Below are 16,747 nucleotides of genomic sequence, written 5' to 3' on the forward strand. Positions count from 1 at the left end.
GAAAAACAAATAAATACACAGAGTCTTATCAAAACTTAACTGAGGTTTCTAATCATGCTCTTAAATTTTGTTTTTTAGAAAGTGAAATAAATTCAGACCAAATGTATCTCACATGAAAGAAGTCAAGCTTAGTAAACTGCAGTGAGATGGGGCAGCCTGGATGAGTCTTAGTCTGAGGCTGGGCCACATCCACAGATGCTGCAAGAAAGTTCAGTCCAGCGTAAACGCAAGGCCCACAGCATATGCATGTCTGGCTCTAATGGCCTCTCAAAAGCTTCTTTGCTTGCCCCGTGTACTAGATAGTTCATTAAGAGGACAGCTTCCATGCATGTCCACAGTTTTAGCTCTCAAGCACTCACTCTGAATTGTTCAGTGATGCCATTTTGTTGTGGACCCACCCAGCTACTAACCTTGGTACTTATTCTTTTGTTTCTGTACTTGCTTCACCCTTTGAACTTGATGGTGAATATTATGGTTCCAGCTGAACTTCCTTCTGTAAGACTTTATTTCACCCAGATACTCTGCTTTAGGCCTCCTTGGTTGAACCTGGCCTTGGTCTCTCCCCGTGTGAGCTCTGTCACCATGGGTACGACACTCACCAGTTTTAGCTGACTTCCTTGTGCAGCTGCTGAACATGGTCATAGGTAATAGGTAAAAGAAGTGCAAACGGTTAGAATCAAGGGGCTCGGAAGATTTTAACAGGGTTTCTGATGGATCAGCAGAGAACACAGAGCAGGTGATCCTCCACGTTCAAGGTGTATAATGGGAATCAAGGAGGGATAGTAGGGACCCAGCTACTGGACTAGAGTTCAGAGTTTGCGTTCTAGTTCCTGGTGATTCAGATGGTGAGGGTTCAAACAGGATCAAGGTTCTCATGGCTCCAGGGATCCTCCAGGTCTATAATAGTGATACCTATTAGAAAACCTGAACACATCAGCATTTTCACTTACTGGACCATAATAGTTTTGTTCCAGGTAAGGAATTCTAGCCACAGTGAGGTATTCTGCAGACAGTCTGCGATCTCTGAAGAAATGCACTGGTGACCGTTAGTCTGTTGCTTGGTACCTACTGGGGCTCTGCTCCTTTTACCTTGCCTTTCACTGCAGGTGGCAAGTCTATCTCACCTGGTCCAAATAAAAGCTTAACTCACCCGGTCCATTTTAAACCAGGTCTTAGAAGTTGTGATATTTTCAGGCTTTCTGGGCCAGGTCACCTCCATGCAGTCAAAGTTTCCTCTTGTGAAACAGCCAGTAGAAGGGTTGTCACTGAGGGGAGTGAGCTGAGCTATAGGTGAGAGAGTTGGACAGCATGGGGGCGAGGGGGGAGGAGTCTAGTGCACGAGCCAGGAATGAGTTGGGGACATGGCCCTTGCTGGGGACTCAGTAAGTACTTGGGAATGACTACGTGAGGAAACCATTCTTTCCAGTTTTTCCCAGACTCAGGATGAAGGATTAAGGCTGACGATTCAAACTGACATACTGTCCACAGAGGTGACTCAGCGCTGAGTCCTATGAGAGGCTACTTTGCATCTCTAACCCCGGTCCTGGTTGGTCTTTCGGGGCAGGTTGAGCTGTGGGGAGGAAGAGGTGTGGGGAGGCAGAGTTGCATGCTGGGTAGGGCTTTGCAGGGCAATGTTTTTCACAGCCAGCCTATTTCTGGCAAGAGGTATTACTTTCTAGGCAAGTGTCTATTTGCTATGTTGATCTAATACAACATGAACTTCTGAAACAGTTGTGCTCATTTTGCCAATTTTCCAAACTTAAGATGGGAATAGAGTTAATAAAGTAATGGGGGCATTTTGGATGGTGAAGCGCTGCTTAAAAAATGGTCACATGTGTATAATTTTACACTTGCTTCCTAAATTCCCATGCCTGGAAGGAGCCTTAGAAATCACAACCTCTTGTTTACAAACAAGAAAACTTAGGTCAGGAGAAGGAGAGGATTTGTTCAAGGTTACATGGTTATTAAGGGAAAAGGCAGGATCAGAGTCCAAGACCTCAGGCTTCCAGAAAGTGCTGTTTTAACCCTATTCCAATCTTTTAATTCATGAATGGATGCCATTGAGGGATTTTTAGAGATTGCTTTAGCATCGGGGAGCAATCAACTTCGCTCCAGCACAGACCATGGCTTTGTCTCGGTAGGCAACTACAGCCATGTAGAATCGTGGTCTTTTTTTTTTTTTTTTTAGGGGAGTTTCAAAAGGTCTGATGAAGCAGTGGGAAGCTTTATTTCACCTTATATATTTTGTATATATAATATGTATCTTATAAGCGGATAGTTCATCTTATATTCTCTATTTTATGCTAGATATTATTTATCATCATAAGCTGATTCATTCACAAAGTGCATTCCACAAGTACTTGGGACTGACGATCAGCACCATTTTAGGTACCAGAGGGTTTAATGGCGATGAATAAGGCAACCTCAATCCTCGTTCTTATGGAGCCTTCAGCCTAGTAAAGGATCTGGAAAGCTATTTTTAAAGTCCCACTTCATTGTTCCTATCCAAAGTCCCCTGTAGACTATATCCTTGTCCAGCTCCCTGCCGTGACATTCTATTAGATAAAACACACTTCAGAAGAGTGAAACACTTTCCCCAAATTTAACCCTTGGTCAAATAGTTCTTGGAGAAGCAGCTCTACTAATTCAGAAAGCAAAGCGAGAGGAGTTTGAAAAGCCTTAAATGTCAGGAAAGTATGGAAACTGCTCACAGCAGGAAAGTGACTTGTTCAAGACCTCAAATATTGGTAGAGCCAGGAAGAGAACCAGATTCCTAGGCTCTTATTTTGTTACTCTTTTACAAGAATGAAATCTTCTAAAAATTCAAAAACATTCTAAAAATTCAAAAACATTCCTAAAAACTTGAGTCATTCCTTTATACAAAAGGAAAATCTACGGAAAGGACCACATCATTTGCCCCCAGTGAGTCTATTTGTTTCCTGCTCTCACCCTAGGACTTGGCAAACTGCCTTGTACAAAGCAGGCACTCAATACACTTGTTACAAATGAACGAATGAATGACTGTTATGGACATTAATGTAAAGTATTAACTTACATTGATTGTTCATAGACACGTATGAAGCACAGTTTGGAAATTCATCCATGATGCCCCTAGAGGAGCTTTGTGTAGGATTTTTGAAAATTCTGTTACATTCCACAGGAAAGGGAAATGAAAGCTATTTCTGTGTGGTTTCTCTGTAGGTGAAATTGAAAATGATGTTTTTTGCAGTACGCAGGCCTCTCACTGTTGTGGCTTCTCCTGTTGCGGAGCACAGGCTCCAGATGCGCAGGCTCAGCAGCCATGGCTCACGGGCCCAGCCGCTCCGCGGCATGTGGGATCTTCCTGGACCGGGGCACGAACCCGTGTCCCCTGCATCGGCAGGCGGACTCTCAACCACTGTGCCACCAGGGAAGCCCCTGAAAATGGGTTTTGCTGTAGAGTGTAAGGCTGGTCTCCAATATATTATAAGATCACCTTCAAACTGACTTTTACTTTCTGAAGAGAGGGTAGGAGTAGTAACGTCTTCTTTTAAACACTGGTCAGTCTGGGAGAAACAGAAGGACATTTGAAGGGAATGGAGAAATATAGAAAAAAGGAGAACTATGTTAGTATATTACTATCTACAAAACATTTAAACACCCACTGCCTCATATGATACTTAAAAGCAATTCTGTAGACGCTATTATTATTCCCATTTTACAGATGAAGACACTGAGGCATAAGCGTATAAGCTAGGAAATGTCAGGACCTGCGCTCAAAGCGAACTCTCCTGACTTTAGGGCTGGTGCTTTTTGAAGCATCTCACCCTTCTTTGTACACATGGCAATATCACAGCCACCGGCACACGTACAGGCTTTTATCCATGAATCACGACATGGGAGATTTTGTGGTGAATCTGTCTTAAAAATGATGGATGCTGTACATTGGTGCACATTCCCTATTTTAGTTGACAGCATCACCTTGTGGATGAAAATACATCTGGTGTGTGTTTTTATTTGTAAATATATGTATACTCTGTCGATTAGGGGTAATGAGCCAAGCTATTATGCTGTCAATCAGAGGTGTTTTGGGGTTGAAACTTCCTTTCCCAGCTTTATTTTTTAGTAATCAACTCTTAAAGAGGGATCAAATAATAATATTTAACTGATGAGTGAAGAGAATGAAGGCTGGTTTGTTTCTGGCCATCTTGGTTAAAACTTTCTCCTGTTTTACCTGCTTAATTAATATTTTTTTTTGAAAAGTGGGAATTAGAATTTATAGTATTTGTGGCTTTGTGGCAAGAACTAAAAGAGCAAAGTAAAATAATAACATCTTAGCAGAATCTCACTGTTTAAAACAAAAGAATGATAGGGCCTCAAGCCCCCAAATCTTGAAGTTCTGCCATTTCAACTTTGGGTGATTTTAAAACTCTCTTAGCCTCAGTTTCTTTATCTCTAACATAGGGAAGATAAAGTTAAGCTTGTGGAATTGTCCTCAAATGCCTGGTGACCTGGGTCCATATTTTGAAGATTGTAAGAGAGTCCCTGCATTCAAAGGCAAGGAATGAAAACTCTAAGACGTCCACCCAGTGCAGACAGAATCCCCAGCACTCAGGCAAAAATGCAGACACATTTTAGCAGGACTCTTAGATAGTTCGGGTTCTTTTGCTGCTGCAGTTTTTGGTTGACAAATGGGCTCATAAAAATATTTTTATTATCCACAGTGAGAAATGACAAATACCCTGATTATTTTCCCCCAAGGTTTCTCAAATGAGAACAGAAAACTAACAACCCAACTTCTCGGTAGCAAAGTAAGGGCAGCTTATTCCAATGAATAGATTATTAATAATTCTAGTCGATTATAATTAATTACTAAATTTAATAATTTGAGAATTATTAATTTGAATGGTTATTTGATAGAGAATTTAGCAATCTCCATTCCATTACGTGTGATGTCTTGATGAAATGTTTCCTTCAGAAGTTTCATTGGAACAAAGTTTTGTGTTTAAAAAAAATTTTTTTTCCCCTTTTCTTGTAAGAGAACGCCTTATTGGGCAATCCATGCACAGCGGGAATGGATTATAAATAATGGCTCCTGGTCATAGAGTCTGAAAAAAGCCGGCCTCCTTAGCTGTACACCACACCAGCCTCTCCGCAGACTGCCAACCTCCCTCCCTGCATCCCCGCATCCCCGCATCCCCCAACCCCTCCGTCCCCCCCCCCCCCCACATCCGCCCCCAGCCCAGCCCTCATGCCGAAGGTCTTCAGGGCAAACTTTCCGTTTGAATTTCCCGGCTTTTTGTCAGTTTCTGTCAGAGCCCTCGCCACCTTCTTCCACTGCCTGCAGGGCTTTGTTTTCCCTTCCCCTGCATTTGCTCCCTGTTAGCCCGTGTCCCGTGCCGGCGCATTTACAGTAGGCAGAACGCTGCTGACAGATGGTGGGGGGCTGGGAGTGGGGCTGCCTTGGCGCCGGGCCAAGGGATGTGCCTCCCGCCGGAATGCGCAGCCCAGAAGCTCCTCCTCGAAGCCGCGTCCGTTTGGTTTGGTTCTGTGGGCGTGTTTGTGTGTGCCCGTGCCCACGTGGCATGTTTTGTTGTGGTGGTGGCGGCGGTTGTGGCTGTTTTTGTTGTTGTTTGGGCCAATGACAACAGAGGCCTCGCTGGCTGGCTGCTGATCTCCACTCTTGGCACTTTCCAGACTCCCAGACAGGAAATTCGCCTAACGTTTGCAGCTGTGAATTGGCCCATTTTTCTGGAAAGAGGATAAAGAAAAGAGTTCTGTGGGATCTTTTGCTTCTCTCGCACAAGCAGGGACGCGTTGAATACAAACAGGGACCTGGGGGGGGGGGGCGGGGAGGACGGGGGAGGGAGAGACTGTGCACTTGGAGCATGCGCAGTGCTGTTCCCTGCGGCTTGATGTCGGGCTGCCCGGCAGGTGACACTGCCTTGGGTCCTGCTGGGGTTTCGGCAATTTGAACCCATTTGACAGCCAAGAGAGACTCATTTGCTTTCATTCCTTCAACGAATATTTAGAGCTTGCTCTGTGACTGGTGGTTTGCTGGGGGTTGAGGATACACCAGGAAACAAAACAGATAAGGTCTGTACCTCATGCAACTAACAGCTGGGTAGACAAAATGCAAGTAAGCAAACACATGTCACAATCACACCCTTTTAGCAGTGTTTTCCATGCAACTTAATAGGCTGCCATGGTAGAGAATGATGATTGTAATGATGATGATGGTGATGATGATGATGGGATTCACAGTTTTTAACGAGTACTTCTTATATGTTAAGCACTGTTCTGAAGGCATTGCTCACTTAAACCTCATAATAACTCTATGGGGTGGATATTATGCAAATAGGCATTTGGGGGTGGTCAGGAAGGCCTCTCTAAGGAGATGACATCTGAGCTGAGATACGGAGGATACAAAGGAGTCAGCTCTTTAGGCAGTCAAGGGGAGGGAATAGCAAGGACAAAGGTCCTGAGGTAGAGAAGAGCTTATGTGTATTCAAGTCATTGAGAAAGACCTATGGGATAGGGGGAAGAAGTAAGATGGTGACTGGAGTAGGAATTGAGGAGACTGGTGTGGTGTGGGATAAACTTGGGGAAGTAGTCAGGGCCCTTGTGAGGACTGTGTCCTGGAAAGCCTTATAAGAATGGGAAACCATTGTTGGATTTAGAGCTGGGAAGAGATGTGATTGGAATTACATTTTTAAAAGATTTCTCCATCTGTACTGGGGAGCATGAAATGGATTGGATCATAAAAGTGTGGAAGTGGGAGTACAGAAAGCTATCACTGGCAAGAAATGATGGTGACGTGACTTAGGATGGTAGCTATGGACACGGAGAAGTGGAGGATTAGGTCTCTGTGTTGGAGGTGGACACAAGAGGAAGTGCTGACCCACTAAGTTGATGAGGTGGTGAGACAGAGTAGTCACGGCTGGCACCCTGCTTTCTGGCTCTGGACACTTGATGGTGACGGATGGCAAGGACTGATGATGGACCACGGGTTCCTCCCTTGGCACACACAGCAAGTTTGTACCTCTTTGTATACTGGAAAGGTCAGTGCCCAGAGAGGAGATCTGAGGTCCTGGAACGAAGAGGAAATACCTTCAACTGAGGGGAAAAAAGAACCACCGTATCATAGCAGGAGAATAATCACCTTACCTTTGTGACATGATGTTTTTACGCTTTAAGTTCTGTCCCTTGCCTTATTTGTTCTTCATTATAATATTGTGATAGCATTATGATTACTTCAATTTTACAGATGGAGAAAACGAGACTTGTGGGAGTGAAGTGGCTTTTCATGGTCATGCAGCTGGTAATACTAGTATTGTCAACATGCATTGAAAACTAACTTTGTACCAAGTGTTCTTCTGGGTACTTTACATATGCTGAGTCTTCATAATCATCTAAGGTAGATATTACTTTTTCCCCATTTTTGCAGAGGGAAACTGAGGCATAGAATGTTTAAATAACTTGTTCAAGGTTGTATAGCTATCACTGTTACTATGTCTATAAGTAACAAAACTGGGCTGCAAATCTAGCTATTTGTGTCCTCAACCACCATGTACACTGAGAATGACTGAATTAGGACTCTGACTGTCACAGCCTCTTCACTATTCTGAAACGCTTCCTCAATGCTACTTCTGCTGATTACTCTTCCCCTCCAATGGATTTGCGTATCTAGGCCATTTGCAGTTTTGCTTTAGGTAGCCCATTTAGATGCCCATTCCTCAAATGTTTTCCTCCAGAGACTCTACAGCATCATGATGTGACATCCGACAAGAGACTAGAACTCTTTTGTTGAAGTGACATACCTTTCAATCCAATCAGAATTCAAAAAGAAAAGAAAGAACCTGTGAAATAATTTGGTCTGTATTTACTTATTTATCGGAAACCATTTTTTTTTTCTGTTCTAAGTTTAAAGTTAATACATACGTCATGGGATGTGACTTCTTATTTTCTTGAAATTCTTAGGGCCAAGTAGGAAGGCAGGCATGTAAACATTATATCAGTTTCATTTTCCTGTCTCTTAAAGGATGATCCATGCACATAACAAAGGTGAAAGAATTAGGCCACAAACAGTCTCCACGTATCCCCTGATGAAGGGGATCATCTTGGCAGCACTGAATGTACTTCATGTCACATTTCTTCATTGAGGGCAGATAGGAGAGCGACAACTCCAGCTTTCTTTGTGCATATGTATCCGATCAAGCTTTCTGACTGGTTGTGAGAGTGATGATGAACATGCATTCCGGCACTGCCCAGCCTTCCAGAAAGTGGCTCTGTTCCTGAGTAGGGTTGAAACAACCACAGGCAATGTGCTTTTTTTTTTTTGCTATTGATTGGTTGAGTAACAGTGGAGCTGGGTCCTCATTCTGAAAATGCTCTCTTGGTATCTCTCATCCCCAGATGGTGGTGAACAGCTGCCTCACTTCAGGCTGGTTGTTCTGAAGATGCAGTGAGATGATTTCTCCATTCTGGCCACCATTCAATCAGGTAGTGAGGACAAGAGAGGCAAGATGCCTACACCATATTTCTCAAAAAAATTACTGCAAAATGTTGCTTTACGTTGTTCCCAAAACGTGCTCCTCAGTTAGGTTTGGGAAATATTGCATTCTATTTCTGCCATGTATTGGCATATGAAAAGCTCTAAGTCCTACGGTAAAGAAACATGTTTGATTTTGCTGAACATAGTACTTCCCAAACTGTCTATTGTCGTGTGTGCTGATAATCACTTGTGTGAGTCATGCCCCAGCCAGATCATTCTTGAGCCCATTCAATGTGTGTTGAGACCAGATATGCCTTAAATAAATCCCTAAGAGAAAAAAATAATGTCTAGGGTAAGGTGTTTCCAGTCAGATGACCTGGAGCTCATGAAATGGCTTAATCTATTAGAAATTCTGTAATTTGGGGGAAGCATACTTAAATTCCTTGAGTTCCTTCATTTGTAAAATGGGAAAAGGAATATTTTTTTAAAAGGTGATTGTGATTTATTTATTCATTAGTGAATGTATTCACTGAACAAATATTTATTGCATGTCTTCTCCATGCCAAGTATTGTGCCGTGGACTGGGGATTCAGGAGTTAGCCAGCTCTATTAGTCAATCAGCGTTCTCTAGAGAAACAGAATCAATAGGAGATAGATAGATAGGTAGATAGATAGGGAACCAATCATAGATATATATTATAAGGAATTGGCTCTTGCAGTTACGGAGGCTGAGATATGCCAACTGCAAGCTGGAGACCCAGGAAAGCCAGTGGTGTAATTCAGCCCAAGTCCAAAGGCCTGAGAATCTGAAGCTGTGAGGCAAGAGAAGATCAATTTCCCAGCTCAGGCAGGAAGGGCCAAATTCTTCCTTCGCCTGCCTTTTTGTTCTGTTTGAGCCCTCAGTGGATTGGATGATACCCACCACATTGAGGAGGGCAAGTTGCTTTACTGAGTCCATTGATTCAAATGCTAATTTCATCTCGAAACACCCTCACAGACACATCTAGGTATAATATTTAGCCAAATATATGGGCACCCCGTGATCCAGCCAGGCTGACACGTCAAATTAACCATCACACCAGCCCACTTGGAGTTGTATTGTTTACTCACGAGAAGTCCCTGATCTACCTTTTGCCTTTATACTGTCCTGGGGCATCAGTTTCTGGTCCTATGTTTTGGTATTACATAGCAAGAGAGATTCACCAGCAAGGCTGGTCGCTGCCAGACCAAGCCAGATGTTTTTCAGAACCTCCAAGCAGAAAGGAGTGTTACTCACAGCCTGGATGGGTAACGTAAAATGCGCCCAGGTGAAAAGCAGCTATTTGTCAAGGCTTCTCCTACAAAAGTTTTAAAAATGCTATTCTGACTTCTACCCTTTGTACTTTTTCTTTTTTTAAGCCTGTAGTATTCAATCTCTGCTCTTTCATTGGAGAAATTTATTTTTAAAAATTGACATATGAAAGATTTTCCTTTGAAGATGAATATATTACTGAGGGGAGAGGGGGAAAACATGGCAGATGGCTGGTTCACTTGTGTCCCGTGTTGTTATTACTAGTGCCTGGATAGAGAAGATACTTGGTCTCCTCACCTCCTCCTTCCCTCCTGCTGCCCTCCTAGCCTTGAAGGGAGCCCTTTTAAAAGAGGTCACCCTTGAGGAAAGCACTAAATTAACTGTACAGTCAATACAAGGCCTTGGTATCTAGACAAAGGGCTTATGGACCATCGTGCTTCTGCTTGTGGTTCACTGACTCCTTGCTTACATTTTTAAGAAGTTGGTCCAATAAATTCATCAATACTCATAACTCATCCTGTTCAGAGCTCCTGGCTCACGGATCTAGGGCAACTTGTAATACTTGGAGATGGGGTGGGTACAAGAATTAAAAACAAAAACAAACCTACTTCCTCTATGTGATTACTCAGGTGGAGGGCAAGAATATCAAAACAGATGACTCTAAGTGGGAATTCAGTGGGAATGGAGAGACCAGCAACTTTTTGGCCTTTTGTTGTATATTGCTTCCAAATAGGGTTTCTCAAACTCAGCACGATTGACATTTGGGCATAATTCTTTGTGCATGGTTGCTGTGCTGTGCATTGTAGAACGTTTAGCAGTATCCCTGTACCCTACCCACTCAACGTCAGTAGCAACTGTTTCCAGACATTGTCAAATGTACCCAGGGGACGGGGACAAAATCATCTCCAACTGAGAACCATTGCTCTGAAAGCAAGAATTCTTAAACATTCTGTGGCAATGGATCCTTTTGGTAATCTGGAGGAGATGATAGACTCTTTTTTTTAGGTTAGTGTTTCTAAATGTATAAAATAAAATACACAGAATAACAAAGGCAAACGTTTATTTTAAAGTTGTCAAAGTATTAAAAAATCAAATTTGTGCTATGGTAATTTATGTGCTTCTATTAACATATTAAATAAAAATACCTAAAGCTGGACCCAAATAAGTACCTTACTGTCAAAGCAGTGGTGAGCTCATAAGCTATTTCAAGAAACCTGCAACAACCATTATGTAGATATAAACATACCTGTGACTTGAATTGTGACAAAATTCTAAGACTACTACAGTCTGTTCCCTACATTTATATCTGAAGGTAATGTTAAATTTCAGTTAGCAACTGATGGAAACGAAGATGTAACTTTTTCTTGTCCATGTCCACAGAGCACCTGAATTCAGCGGTACTGAATACAGAACTCCCTTTTCTAAAGCGTGAAGGAAAGAAACCATGTAAGTTGAAGTTCTTTTTGTGATATTTAATTAATAACCCCAAATTCAAATCAGAGTGCCTGAAGTGAAGGTGAAGCTTTGGCAGTCGAACAATTATGAGCAAACCACGAGTGCAGAGAGAATCTTTAAATCCAGGAAAGCACGCATTTTACAGGCATAACCTAAGCACTCCATCTTACAAATGCAGAACTCAAAGACAGCAGAAGAAAGACTATAAAATAATTGGGCTAAAACCAAAGAAGGTATCCTGGTGTGGCTGAGGGGTCTGAAGGTCTACTGGGCTCTGCTGATGGTGGTGACAGCAGTACTGTTGGGAATTGGCGCGGCCAACAACTAGCTGCACATCTGAGCGAGTTACCTAACCAGCTGGGCCTCAGGGCCTTCTCTATAAAGTGGTGGACTCAGCTCGGGCCAATGTTGATTGAATATCTGTTGCTCACTGACATAGTTTAATACGTTTCCACCCATACAAAACTCACTTAGGCTAACCAAAATCGCAGAAACGTGTACTTTAAGGTGAAGGCATTGAGATGGAAAGAGAGATTAAGTCAAGTTGTTTAGTTGTACAGGTAGTTAATGGAAGAGTTAAGTAGGCTTGTTGGGACAGGAGCTGAGTTTATTTTTTTTTCCAGGAGTCTTGGCAAGTGCCAGGAGTATATTAGGCACTCAGTAAATAGTTGTTGAATGAATGAATAAATGAGTATATGAATGCATCCATAAATCACAAACTTCCATTTTTAGAGCTGAGTCAACCCATTTATCTCTTAATATTATACTCTTTGAGTAGAGGAATTGTGGGGATACATTTTTATCTCATTTTCTTACTTATTGTGTAATTCTAATACACGTATATACTCATAAATCACACACACACACACACACACACACACACAGGAGTCTCTTATTTTGCGGGTCTGTTGGCTCCTGTGGGATAGAGAAGTCCAGTTCAGGGTTATCTTCCAGAGAGTCCTGTCAGAACCTTAACCAGGTTCTGCTGACAGCAGGACGGCTCCTGCAAGATTTATTGCCATGTGATGTTACCACCCTACTGAAGTCAAGTTTCTGGTAAACTAATTGGGCCAGTGAACATGTGGTAATAAAAACTACTATATAAAACAAAACAAAAACAAAAAACCCACAAAACTACTATATAGAGATTATTTAAAGTATACCTGAGGATATGCACAGGTTATATGCAAATGCTATACCATTTTATATAAGGGACTTGAGCATCTGTGAATTTTGATATTCGTGGGAGTCCTGGAATCAATCCCCCATGGATACCTAGGGACGACGCTACATGTCCTGTTTTTTTTTTTTTTATAAATTTATTTATTTATTTATTTACTTGGCCGTGTTGGGTCTTCGTTGCTGTGTGCAGGCTTTTCTCTGTTGCGGCGAGCGGGGGCTACTCTTTGTTGCAGTGCGTGGGCTTCTCACTGCGGTGGCTTCTCTTGTGGAACATGGGATCTAGAGCGCAGGCTCAGTAGTTGTGGTGCACGGGCTTAGTTGCTCTGCGGCATGTGGGATCTTCCCGGAGCAGGGATTGAACCTGTTTCTCCTGCATTGGCAGGCGGATTCTTAACCACTGCGGCACCAGGGAAGCCCTCTATATGTCATGTTGAATGAGGTGCATCTGTTCACTTTTAGTTCGTTATTATCATGCTAGAATGTAGGTCTAAAGTTCTTCCAGACTTTTAAAAATATCTGAAATTTGAGTTTTAAATGTTGACAACTCGTTTAAAATGTTGAAGACCCAGTGAAGGCCAGATTTGATCCTAGGCTGGCCTTGGACGGTCTCCAAAGTCTTGCAGTATCAACAATTCAGTGAATACAAGTAGATGTGCTTATTGTCTGTGAAATAATTCTTTAAATTCACTTTTTATAGTGCTTTACAATTTGCAAGTCGTTTGCATGATTTTATCTGAGTCCCATGAAAACTTTGCGCACTGCTGTTACCCTGTTTTACAGAAGGGGAATCTTAAGTTCTGGAATGTTGAGTGACACAGGTTCAGAGCACAGGTCCAGAGCAAGGTCCAGAGCACAGGTCCAGAGCAAGAAAGTGGCAGAACCTAGGTCCATTCTGTAGTCTTGAACTCCCTGGCACTTCTGCCAACTATACTGCCTTGTCCCATCACACAAGACCTTTGTAACTGTATTTCTGGGGGTCAATAAGAGGAAACATCACCACTCCAACCATTGACCTGTGCAAGTCTGTCCTTGGAATTAGGAAAGGTTATGAGATGATCAATCTTTCAGAAGGAAAATCTGAATCTCTATTCTTGTACCACGTTGATGTCAGGTCAATATTTCTTCTAAAGCTTCAGGCATTCCCCAGTCACTTCAAAGTAGAAGTAGGACTGGGGGAAGGAGCCTTATATCCTGATCATGATTCAACTGCTAACTGGCTGTGTGACTTGAGGCAACAATTCCTTTGTCCTCTCCCTGAACTTTAGGTTCCTCATCTGTAAAACAGGAACTGTGATATGTTAAGTGGCAGAGCTGGAGGCCAGATCAGCACCCCACCCCATCCCATGAAATGTCACCAGCTTATCCTTTAGAGGCAACTGGGGGAAGCGGCCCTCCGACATGCAATAGCTCTACAGGGTGATATGCGCTACTAATGAGAGATGCATGGAGAATGATACATAAAGAAGACACACAGCAAGGCATTGAGGTATTTAGTATTTATTAACTCTTTCTATTAGTGGTTATCAGTAGATGTAGCACAGAAGCTGGCTCCGTTTGTGCTATTATCTTAATACCTTCCAGAAAGAATTAAAAACCGTGAGTATAAAAGGATATAAAATAGAAAGGTGTCTCCCTCTCACTCTGACCCCAAATTCTACTTTCCAAAAGGTAGCTTATCATAGATTTTTGTGTGCCTTCTCAGAATTTCCTAGATTTACAGAAGTTCATTTGAGTGTGGTGTATATGTCTATCTCTATTTTTGTCTGTATCTAGTTTCATATTCCCTGTTTTTCACACATAGGAGCATGCTACACACATCCTTCTCTCCTTGCTCTTCTTAGTTAAAAATTTAGTACATATAGATCGATCTCATTCTTTATAGTAGCTGTATAGTATTCCATCATTACATCTCTCTCTTCTCTCTCTCTCTCTTTCTTTGGCCACACCATGTGGGACCTTAGTTTCCCGACCAGGGATCGAACCCGCACCCCCTACAGTGGAAGCGTGGAGTCTTAACCACTGGACCACCAGGGAAGTCCCACCGTCACTGCATCTCTTTATGTGCCTGTCTTAGTCAGTTATGTCTTCTATAACAAATCCTCATAGACTTGGTGGCTTAAACAACTTTTGTTTTTCACAGTCTTAGAGACTATAAAGTCCAAGATCAGGATGCCAGCAGTGTCAGTTTCTTGAGGAAGGTCCTCTTCCTGGTTTACAGAGGGAGCCGTCTCTTCCTTGTATCCTCACATGGCAGAAAGCAGAGAGGAAGAGGAAGCAAGCTCTCTTGTGTCTCTTTTTATAAGGGCACTAATCCCATTTATCAGGGCCTCACCTTCATGACTGAATTACCTCCCATAGGCCCCACCTCCTGAAATCATCATAGGTTAGGATTTCAACATATGAATTTGAGCACACAAAAATATTCAGTCCATAATATTTATTTAATAATTTCTAATTGATGAACATTTAGTATATGCCTACTCCTTCGCTGTTTCAATGTACATTCTTGTGTATATCATTGTATACAAGTTCATCTTAAAATAAATTTCTACTATTGCTTTATTATAGGTTTTGAACATTTACATTGCTCTTTAAAAAGACTGCACCCTTAATACTTTAAGGAACATTTTGAGAAAGTACTGACACATTTTTACTAATGTGCTGTCTTATAAAGCTTTGATTTTTGTCCACTGAGAGGTGAAAATATTCTGTTTTTATTTGCATACTTACTTTTAGTGAAGTTGAACAGATTTTCAAATGCTTTCTAGACATTTGTGTATCCTGTGAAGAAGCTCACTTGTGATCGTTATCCATTTTTCTATTGGGTTGTTAATTTTCTTTCTTATTGAATTATAAGAGCTCTTCATATATTAAGGAAACCATACTACTTGTATGTCACAGATGTTGCAGTTTTTTCTGCTGTTTGTCATTTGTCATAATATCTTCTACATACATCTTTTTAAAGGTCTGTTTTTCAATGGTTTAAAACTCAGATTATTCCTCAATATTACTCTGATTATGTGGCTGATGCTGCTGAAAGTTAGGTTTGCACAGCTTCACTAAGAAGCTTCTCTTTGTTTATCACAAGGGGATGATGTAACACTTCTTGAGGACCTGGTTTCTGCCACTGTGAGTCATTCAATTACTGGAAAAACTAAATGACCACTGGACACTATTGGAACATTTCCCATAATTCTCTAAGGAATCGAGGGCATTCTAGAGGGAATGTTTCTCATTCCCTCTGTAACCAGTCATTATCCTGACTGACTTCAAGGCTTTGTCTCTGTGTGAAAAATTAAGGAAAATCCCAATGCAAGAAAAGTTGCCCAAGTTATTTTGAGTTTATAAAAAACTGTTCATCAATGGAAGCAGGAATTTTGGAAGGAAGATCCAGAAGACTTATTGGAGAAGCTCAATGCCTTCAGCCATCATGATTTGGTTTGCAGGCCACACAGTGAAGTGCTTAGAGTATCCCAGCCAAAGAAGAGAGGACTACCATTAACCAGGCAGAAATATCGACAGAAGAGCTTGACTTCAGCCTGAACCAGTGGAGACAAAGATCATACACAGTCACCGAGGTAAGGGAGGTGCACGATTTTATTCTGACCCAGATTTGATAAGACAAGACACAAAAACAAACCCCTCACTATGGACTTTGAGGATGGGCTCTTCATTTGAAAACCATCTGGCATGGAGCTGTCAGATTCACCATCTGAAATAGCATCAGAGATATAAGGAAGGGAAGACTACCTTTCTTCCAAGGTCACAAGCACCACCAAAACAGAGGGTAGGGTCCTGGCAGTGCACATCTATGCCATCAGGGTCCTAGCTGATTGACCAAAAAACCATGTTTATTTAAGGGGGAAAGGTGGTAGTGTGCATACTAGTCTATAAGGGATATTTGCCTATAGTTGCTTATGACTCTTGGTTGTCTGTTTGTTTATAGTAAGAAATAGAATGCAGTGTGTTGTACAGCTGTTGGCTTTTCCGGCTTAACCAGAGATAAAAATTCTACATTAGGTGAAGTAGAGAGACCAATCGACCCTGTTTACCCAGGACTGTCCTCGTTTTAGTGCTGAACCTCCAGTGTCCTGGGACACCCCTCAGTGTCAGGCAAACTAGGAAGATTGGTCACGCTAGACCTTAGTCTTGTCCAACTTATTCTTTCTCTAGTCTTGTTAGTCTACAGAGAAGTTAAAAAAGATAAAATGGGTTTAAATTTAAGAGGAAACTTGGTAATATATAAGTAGGATCACAGCTTTGGAGTGAGAAATACTGGAATCAGATGTGCAAGACCATACTCTCAGGAAGAGAAAAACACTTTTTGAGGTCACTTCTAGTTCTGT

The 16,747-nt window shown here is 42.0% G+C and overlaps 1 long non-coding RNA gene across 1 annotated transcript in view; it reads left to right on the top strand.

Annotated features, from left to right (window-relative positions):
- Window positions 1-16,747, top strand: part of LOC309963653 — a 143,815-nt gene that overhangs the window by 12,882 nt on the left and 114,186 nt on the right. The window contains exons 5-7 of the long non-coding RNA XR_014326304.1: window positions 7,247-7,396; window positions 8,395-8,481; window positions 11,145-11,210. This is a non-coding gene — a long non-coding RNA (uncharacterized lncRNA). The remainder of the gene's footprint in view (window positions 1-7,246; window positions 7,397-8,394; window positions 8,482-11,144; window positions 11,211-16,747) is intronic.

Source organism: Leucopleurus acutus (assembly GCF_964270905.1).
Source record: "Leucopleurus acutus genome assembly, chromosome: 7".
Lineage (NCBI taxonomy): Eukaryota > Metazoa > Chordata > Mammalia > Artiodactyla > Delphinidae > Leucopleurus > Leucopleurus acutus.